The sequence below is a fragment of the Octodon degus genome, unplaced genomic scaffold (assembly GCF_000260255.1).
Source record: "Octodon degus isolate 3935 unplaced genomic scaffold, OctDeg1.0 scaffold00103, whole genome shotgun sequence".
In the NCBI taxonomy this organism is placed as follows: domain Eukaryota; kingdom Metazoa; phylum Chordata; class Mammalia; order Rodentia; family Octodontidae; genus Octodon; species Octodon degus.
In genome coordinates this window covers 8,370,159-8,379,768 of record NW_004524679.1, presented here as the reverse complement: position 1 = coordinate 8,379,768, position 9,610 = coordinate 8,370,159, and the positions used below count along the sequence as shown (strand labels likewise).

The 9,610-nt window shown below is 34.2% G+C and overlaps 1 pseudogene; it reads left to right on the top strand.

Annotated features, from left to right (window-relative positions):
• The window catches only part of LOC101585487, a 25,271-nt pseudogene that overhangs the window by 7,909 nt on the left and 7,752 nt on the right, over window positions 1–9,610 (top strand).

The following is a 9,610-nucleotide window of genomic DNA, read 5'->3' as shown; positions in this document are numbered from 1 at the left end:
AAAAAATAAATAAATAAATTACTCCTAAGTTTTCTCTTTAACACACTATATGTTTGGTCTTACAAATGTAAATTGACCAAGTAATATCATCTGTTTAAATGAAGCCCTATTGTTTCTTTCTTTATTTCTTTATATTCTTTATTTATTTATTTATTTATTTTTACTTTTTAGCTAGCTGAGTATTTAACACAGGTACTTGCACTTGCTAAGCAAGTGCTTATTCTACTAAGCTATCTCCCCTGTCATGGCCCATTTTTTTTGCCATAATTTTATTGATAAACAAATACCAATGAGACAGTTTCAAATCAAATCGGTAGGACAGATTGAATAATTAACACACTGCATACATTCTTCTTAGTGGTTAAATGCTGTGCAAGATGCGGACTTGATATTCTATTTACAAACACCATTAGAAAAAATCATTTCATTCATTAAGAGAATGTAACTATATATGTATCCTAACCACTTTGAACACACAGATACAAAATGGACAATCATCTGTATACCCATTTTTTGTTAAGCTCTGTTATTTGAATATTATAGGTGTGTAAATTCAGCAAAATATTCTAAAAGAGTCCAGTAGCCCATAATAGTATTGGGTCTTCCGCTTAACTGGCAATGTCAGAAATTGTTAACCTGAGTCCCCGAAAGCTCAACATAACAGCATGGCTTTATTTCTTATATTTCATTTTCATACTTTTCTTCTGGATGGTTAAGAGCAAGGTAAAGCAGGACCTATGCAACAAGAGTTGTAGCTTTTGGGTTTGATAAGGTCAGTGAAATCCCCTCAGGATTTATCTTGAGATCCTGTACCTCAGATTTTAGAACCTTTGTCACTGTCATCCATGTGGATGAGTCACAGCCATTGCTTGGCCATTGTGCTCTCTGTGAAAGCCTGAGAGAATGTTTTCTGTCCATGTGACTCTCCTTAGGCACACTTTACATCATCAATAACTTTCCTCTTTGGCCCCATAATCTCCTTGATCAGAAAATTTGGGACACTACTGAGTTACATGACTTTACTGTACAAGTTCTCATTTGTCGTGAGTCTTAATTGACCTTGGAAGGCTAGGGTTAAAATATTGGCTTTCCTTGTGGCCCTGCTTTTTCTCTATTTTTGGTCTGGAAACTTATGTTGTTAACAATCCAGAAAACAAGTTTATTTTTATTACCATACAACTTAGGCAGTTAAGTTTAACCTCGCTATCTGTCTGCATATCAAACATCTGAGGCATAATATGGGACAGTTATTTTTCATGCAACAGCCCAATAACAGGCAATGAAATACGAGATATAATTAAAAATCAACCTTCAAGGAAAAGCTTAGAACCTGATGGATTCACACCTGTATTCTACAAGAAATTTACAGAAGATGTAGTTCCTGTACTCCTCAAACACTTCATGAAATTGAAAAGGAAGCAATCTTCCCATAATCATCCCAGGAGCCAAGTTTTGTACTGAAACCAGAACCCGGGAAAGATGCAAATAAGAAAGAGACCTACAGGCGAATCTCCATCATGAGTATAGATGCCAAAATCCTCAATGAAATCCTACCAAATGGAGTATAGCAAATCATCAAGAAGATCATACACCATGACGAGGTAGGATTCATCCCAGGAATGCAAGGACGGTTCAATATTCGAAACTGTATAAATGTAACACACTATATAAATAGCGCGAAAACTAAAATCCACGTGATCATCTCCACTGATACAGAAAAGTCTTTTGACATAGTCCAACACTCATTGATGTTCAAAGTGCTACCGAAAATTGGAATAGATGACATTTACTTCAATGTGGCAAAAGCCATTTATGAAAATCCAACAACTAAAATAATACTAAATGGGGAAAACTGAAATTTTTTACTTTTAGTTCTGGCACAAGAAAAGGATGTCCTCTATAACAACTCCTATTTAATATAGTTCTGGAATCATTAGCTAGAGCAATTAGACAAGAAGAAGAAATAAAATGAATCAGAATATGTAAAGAAGAAGTTAATTTATCATTATTGCCAGATGACATGATACTTTAATTTTAAGACTCATAAATCTCCACCAAGAAGCTGCTAGAATTCATACAAAACTTCAGGAGCATAGCAGATTATAAAGTCAATCCCCAAAATTCAAGAGGATTCCTCTACACAGACAACAAACACACTGAGAGGGAAATAATGGAAACAGTACCTTCTGCAACAGCACCAAGGAAAATGAAATACCTTTGTATTAATCTAACTAAAGAAATCAAAGATATTTTCAAGGAAAATTACAGCACTCTTATAAAAGTGATTGCAGAGGATTTCAGAAAATGTAAAGATATTCCGTACTCTGGGTAGGAAGAAAAAGATTAGACTAAAGATCTAAACATAAAAGTAGAGTCACTAAATCTCCCAGAAGAGAAGTAGGAGGAACTCTTGAAGATATTGGAGAAGGCAAACAGTTCATGAACAAAAATCTAATCATACAGGAAGCAGTTTAGGGAATTAACAACTGAGACCTGCTCTTACTGAGAAGTTTTTGCATAACAAAGGAAACTATAAACATAGTGAAAAGACAACCCATAAATTTGGAAAAGATAATGATAAATAAGTACTTAGACAAATGTCTGCTCTCCGGAACTCATAAAGAACTAAAAAAACAATAGGGCTCCAAAATTTAAAGACCCAATAAAGAAATGGTCAGTTGAGATGAACACACACTTCCCAGAGGAAGAAATTAAAGAAGCGAATAAATATATGAAAAAAGGCTCCACATCACTACCTACTTACGAAACGCATATTAAAACAACTTTGCAATATCATCTCACCACGGAATGAATGGCTATTATAAAGAAAGCACACAACAAAAATGTTGGAGCGCTTTTGGGGAAAAAGGAACACTTCTCCACTGCTGGTGGGAAAGTGGACTGCTGCAATTGTTATGGAAATCAGTGTGGAGACTCTTTAGAAAAGTTGGACTGGAATTCCCATTTAAACCAACTATTTCTCTACTGGGAACTTTACCAGAGGTTCTGAAAACATGATGTCACAGGGATATATGTGTGCCTATGTTTATAACAGCACAATTTGTGATAGCCAAATCTTGGAAACAACCGAGATGTCTATCACCTGAGGAATGGTTGATAAAATTGTTTTATTTTTACACAATGGAGTATTACTTAGCTATGAAGAATGATAAACTTAAATCCTTTATTTTTGAAGTGGATGCCAGATTAAGATACACTCATAAGTCAAATAAATGAGATGCACATGTGTAAATATCATATATTTTCCCTGGCATAAAAACTCCAAAGATGAAATACAAATGGAAAATATAATACAAGTAAAAGGAAAGCAGGAACTTGAGGACTAACTAATTAAGCGAGGGAAAGGAGAAGAGCTGGGAAACATGACAGTGAGAAGCCATAGAGTTATATGTAAAAGATGGGCAAGGCAATGATCCTGAGAATCTCCAGAAGATTTTTGAATCTAGCAGTTAATTTGTAAGATTCTCACCCTGACTAACTATATATACTGATATCTGTGAACTAAGCAAATTTACTGAAGATGGTAATCTGTAATTGTAGTTTTATGCTTGAAGTGCTGGTCATTCTGGTCTTCTGAATATGGGCTTCTTGGGATGACATGCCAGTTGTTGCTGTACTGTCTCTAGAGTGGAAGATTGTTCAAAAAGAAGGGGGTGGTGAATGAAGGCCTTTGATAGAAAAGGAATGTTGTGGGACTGTCCTGCTTCAATGTTGTATTTGGTTTGATTTTTCGACCTATGTGGAAACATAAAAATTTTATGTTATGTTATGCTTATTTTTAAAATATATTGTAATTTTTTAAAAAACACAGATAATTCGCTTTGCTATTTTTTCTGCTTGATCTCTTTTTGAAATAAGGGCATTTTAAATTTCCCTGTTGAGGTCATGTTTCTAATTTCATATCCAATAAATTTGTCTTATACACTAGGGTGTTCCCATATTTGTTGCATACATATTTATGACTTATGTCTTCCTTTTGAAATTTCCCATAACAAGTATTCAGTGACCTTCTTTATCTTATTTCACCATTTTTGGTTTAAATTTCAAATTGTATGCAAAAGCATTGCTACCTCAGACATTTTCTTAGCTCCATGATTATGGAATAGTGTTTTTCATTCTTTGATTTTAAGGCTATGGATTTCTTTATGGGTTAAATATGTTTCTGGTGCTCTGCATAAAGTAGGATTTTATCTGTTAATCTAGTTTCCCAATCTATTTCTTTTAATTGGTGAATTGAATCTACTTACATTAGTGGCTATGTTGTGGTATGCTATGGATCATATTTGAACTATGATTTGTGGCTAGTTCTCCACCAAAATCCTCACGAAGTCATGGACTGGAAATCTAGAGTTTGTGATTAACTGATGATCCACTGTGATTTTGAGTTTGAGTGCTGCTGAGATTATGGGTGTGACTATAACACCTCGTTTGGGTCAGATAGCCTGAATGTGACTTAAGGGAGATAGACTTGCTCTCTGTAGCCATTGTTGCAAATGCTCCTTCCCTTTGTTCTTTGCTCTTTGCCAGGGTCATGAAGGGTTGCTCTTTGGCTAGTGTCACTCTGCTTTGGAGCCACCTGAGTGCGGAATGAAAGTTTCAGTAACTATGATCTCAGTTACCCTTTCGTTCCTTCACTTTCAGTGTTGGGTATTTTTCCTAGCAATGAGAGAAAAGTATCTGAAACTGTTTGCTATGTTATTTTCCTGTTGTTGGTTGCCTACTTTTCGCCGGCGTTTGTTTGCCTTGATTCCTGGATTCTTTCTGTTGTCATTCTTGGAGTTGCAGTCATTTGGATCTCTTTCTAGAATGCTCTTTGTCCTTTGTGCAGTATTCATTTGGTGGCCATAAATTTCTTTAGGTTTTCTTTGTCGTGGAAGTGTTTTACTTCTCCATTAAACTTGAAAGAGATTTTTGCAGGGTATTTCACTCTGGGGTGGAATTTCTTTTCTTGTATGACTTGAAACACTTTTCCCCTTGCTCTTCTTGACATGATGTTATATGCGGAGATTTCTGCTGTTATTCTCATGAGTTTTTCTTTCAATGGGATATGTTTGTTATCTCTAGTAGCTTTTAGTATGTTGTTCTTGGGTTGAATTTCTGGGATTTTTATTATTATATGTCTGGTTGTAGATTTAATTGAGTTAATATTATTTGGAGTTCCATGTACTTCTTTTACCTGAATTTCCAATACTTTTCCTATGTTTGTGAAGGTTTCTGTTATTATTTTTGTTCATATTATTCTTTCATTATTTGTGTTGGCTCCTTCTTTCTCATTGATGCATGTTAGTCTTCTGTTGCTCCTCTTCAGTTTGTATTTTGGCTGTTGAATTATCCCACCCTAGATACTTGATATTTTTCACAGATCTTTAATTTTCTAGTCACTAGCTCTAATGTTGTCTTAAAGGACTGAAATTCAATCATCACTATTATTCAAATTATTTTACCAACTTTTAAATGAGTTTTTAATTTCCTGTGTATTTATTTGAATTTGCATCATACATTTTATTATTTTCCTACAATGCTCATTCAAGGGTTTCATCATTTTTCTATTTTCCTCTATTTTTAATCAGTTTTTAAATTTTTTCTTTGAAAAGACTTTAATTCTTTCATTACAATGATCATTTCTCTCTTATACTTGGGAGATTGTTTCTATTCTTAAATCTACTCTACCCTTCTGCATTTGTGTTTTTTTTCTTCTACTTCTGGTGTTATCATTTCAGTGTATTCATACTATGTGACTACTTATTTCTTCTATGTTATTGTCTTCACAATTTCTTTGGTGTGTTTTGTGGCCTGAGGTTTTATTTTGCTCCGTCCTTTTTTGGTCATGTTCTATTTCAGCCAGAACCCCTTAGTTTGATTTCTGGGCTACTTCTTTTGTAGGTAGCTGTACACTGCAATCAGGACTTCTCTGTAATGGTAATATTCTTCAGCTGTCTCTTCAGTGTCATGGATTCTTGTTTTGTTTACCTCAAGGATTTGCTTTCTCTATTGAGAATGGGATATAGAGTTGTTTTTTTTTTTTTTTTTTTTTTGACACAACCCCCTGTCCTTTAGAATGGGGCTTTGGAGGATTTGTTATAAAACCAACCTCCAATTTTATTACCCAAGGGAGAACATTTGTTTTAAAGACATATGGTGTTCTAGTAACAGTAATACAATTAGCTGTCCTAAAAACAGCAAGTGACATAAAGAAATTGACATATTTTGGTAACTAATAATTCTTTTTTAGATTATAGGAGCAAACATTATAGCTATATGATGAAGCAGATTATAAATTGGCAATTTGTATGTTAACTAGTTCCCTTGAAATCTGTTCTGTCACCATGCCTTCAGGTGTCTGAAGTCTTCCATGCAGACTAATTCACCTAAGATACCACCTGCTGTCTTTGTGCTGCAAGAAACTTCCTGTAAGTCTGTGGCTCAGTCTGGACAGTGCTGGGCTTAGCAGCATACCTCAGCTCACTGTGGCCAGAATCTGCTCTTAGGCCCCCTTCAAGAACCCTGCCACCAGACTCAATCAATCTCCTGCTGGGCTCAACACCTTAGTTTCTCTATACCACTGGAACTCAGCCCTGTGGTCTTAAGTAACTTCAGGTTTTGATGGATTTAGTGAAGCATTCTAGAGGAACTTGAGGGAAATATAATATCAGTACTGATCAAACTGCAATGAAATTGAAAGAGAATGAATGTTCCCATAGTCTGTCCTGGAACTCTATATTTATTACAGGATTTTGTTGTTTGCTTAATTTAAATTCATGTTGTTTCATTCACCAAGCCTGTGCAACTCATGTTTTTCAGAGAAAGATAGAGAGAAAGACAGAGACAGAGAGACAGAATGAGAGAGAGAGAGAAAGCAAGGAGTAAGGATCCAGAACATGATAGAGTCCCGAAATACCATGACTAAGTGATAATCTTCATTCAATTAAACTCTACCGCCTAAGTCTGTATTTCTACATAATAACATTATCAAGTTGTGAATTCATTGATATATTAATCCATTGATGAATTATATCTTTTATAATGCAATCACTTTCAAAAGACCTACCTTCTAGCACTTGAGCCTTATGATGTACATATTAAATACATACCATGAATGTCTGGTTAATACTTCACATGAGTTTAAGTTGTGACTTATTTTATGAAAAAAAGTGAATTGATTAGTATAAAAGGTTAAGGCCACAGATATGCGGTTACTGTCAGTGCAATATTATGTAGTACCTTAAAATGAAGACCTTTTAAAATCACTGGTAGTACAATTTAAGCTATATATGCTAAGTCTGACATGGTGACACACTCTTGTAATCCCAGCTCTTGGGAGGCTGAAGCAGGAATTTTGCTGCAAGTTTGAGAACAGCCTGGGTCGAAAAGGGTGTCCAAGTCCAGCTGAACTGTGAAACAAATCTATGTCTCAAATATAAATAAAAACTATGATGAAAAGACATTGTCATGTACATCAAAACACTAATTAGTGATGTCATTATAAATTATAATGTATCATATTTATTAAATCGGTATACTTTTATAGAAAATGAATTGTATTATTAATCTTTTATAATAGTACTGCCAGGAATTTCTTTTTTTTTTTTTCCACCTTTTGAGTTGTTGTTGTTTTTCTTTTTTTTTTTTTCTTTTCCATATATAACTTTGTTTTTTATGTTTTTTGCCATAATTTTATTGATAAACAAATAGCAATGAGACAGTTTCAAATCAAATTGGTAGGACAGTTTCAATAATTAACACACTGCATACATTCTTATTAGTGTTTTTTGCTGTCCAAGATGCGGACTTGAGATCTTATTTAGAAACACCATTAGAAAAAATCATTCTATTCATTAAGAGAATGTAACTATATATATATGCTAACCACTTTGAATACACAGATACAAAATGGACAATCATCTGTATACCCTTTTTTTGTTAAGTTCCGTTATTTGAATATGATAGGTGTGTAAACTCAGAAAAATATTCTAAAAGAGTCCAGGAGCCCATAATACTATTGGGTCTTCCGCTTAACTGGCAATATCAGAAATTGTTAACCTGAGTCCCCCACAGTTCAACATAACAACATGGCTTTACTTTTCATATTTTCGTTTTTATACTTTTCTACTGGATGGTTAAGACCAAGGTAAAGCAGGACCTATGCAACAAGATTTGTAGCTTTTGAGGCTGATAAGGTCAGTGAAATCCCCTCAGGATTTATCCTGAGATCCTGTACCTCAGAACCTTTGTCAGCCAAGTGGATGAGTCACCGTCATTGCTTGGCCAATGTGCTCTCTGTGAAAGCCTGAGAGAATGTTTTCTCTCCATGTGACTCTCCTTAGGCACACTCTACATCATCGATCACTTTCTTCTTTGGACCCTATATTCTCCTTGATCATAAAATTTGGAACACTACCAAGTTACATGACATTACAGTACAAGTTCTTATATGTCAGGAATTTCATTAATATTTTTTTTGCTCTGATAATTACTGTGGTATACCCAATTTGGAAAATACATATATTTTAGCAAAATTATAATCTTGTACAACTGTATTCATATTAGTGTCTATTATTAACTGAAATATGTGATGTGATTTTCTATCATATAAATATATATGCAGTTCTTAATTATTAATCTTTAATCATTTCAGGAAGGCAGGGTGTAACAAAAAACAGATTCCCAAGCAATTGTTTTGGCTGGAAATGGTAGAATGTCATGGGGCAATCAGCATCCACAAATTCTGTATTAAGCTTTGAGTAGAAAATTGCTAGTTTTATAAAAATATTTTATGTCAAAATGTGTCCTGTAAGAAACCCAGTACATTTTAAATACTTAATATGTACAATAGAGAGTTGTATATCAAATTTGACTGTATGCATAAGCATGAATATATTATAAAATTAGAGAAAACAAAACAATTTTAGGAATGGGATTATATTTGTAAAGGTATCTAAATAAGGAGGTCAGGCTAGCAAGTAGACATATTTGCAAGCCTTGAGGATGTCATCACATAAAATACATCATTTCTAGGAAACCTCAGGTTTTGATGATGCACTACTAAACATCTGCTGTTCATCCCCATTTTTAAGAGTAAGCTTCTTTATATAAAGATAACTGATCTTCAAACTTATAATTCTTCCAAAATTATCTGCATGACAATAATTAGATTTAGTTCACGTTGAATAAATTAGCACTTTAATCAAGCCAACTTGACAAGAGGGACTGTCACATTTCCAATTCAACTTTTATAGTTTTAATTATTTACATTATCAAAATGAACATGTTGACTCCACACTTTCAATATGATTCTGAAAACTACATCATTAGGTCAATTTGACAGATTCTGAAGTTTTAAAGTAGGGTATAGTTCTTATGACTTTAATGAGACTATTTTTTTTTTCTTTTTTAGGAAGCGGGAAGACCGTAACATATTCATACTCCTTACTGAACACGTTAAGGTCCAGGTTAGGTTATTTTATAAGCTGAAAGTGTGTTGGTCCTCCGAAAAGGCAGAAAGTTGCTCAATCTAAGGAGCTGGGCTTGCTGTCAGAGTGGGATCAAGTCTGTGACTTTTGCAAATAATGCTCCTGTGCAGTAGTTTTTT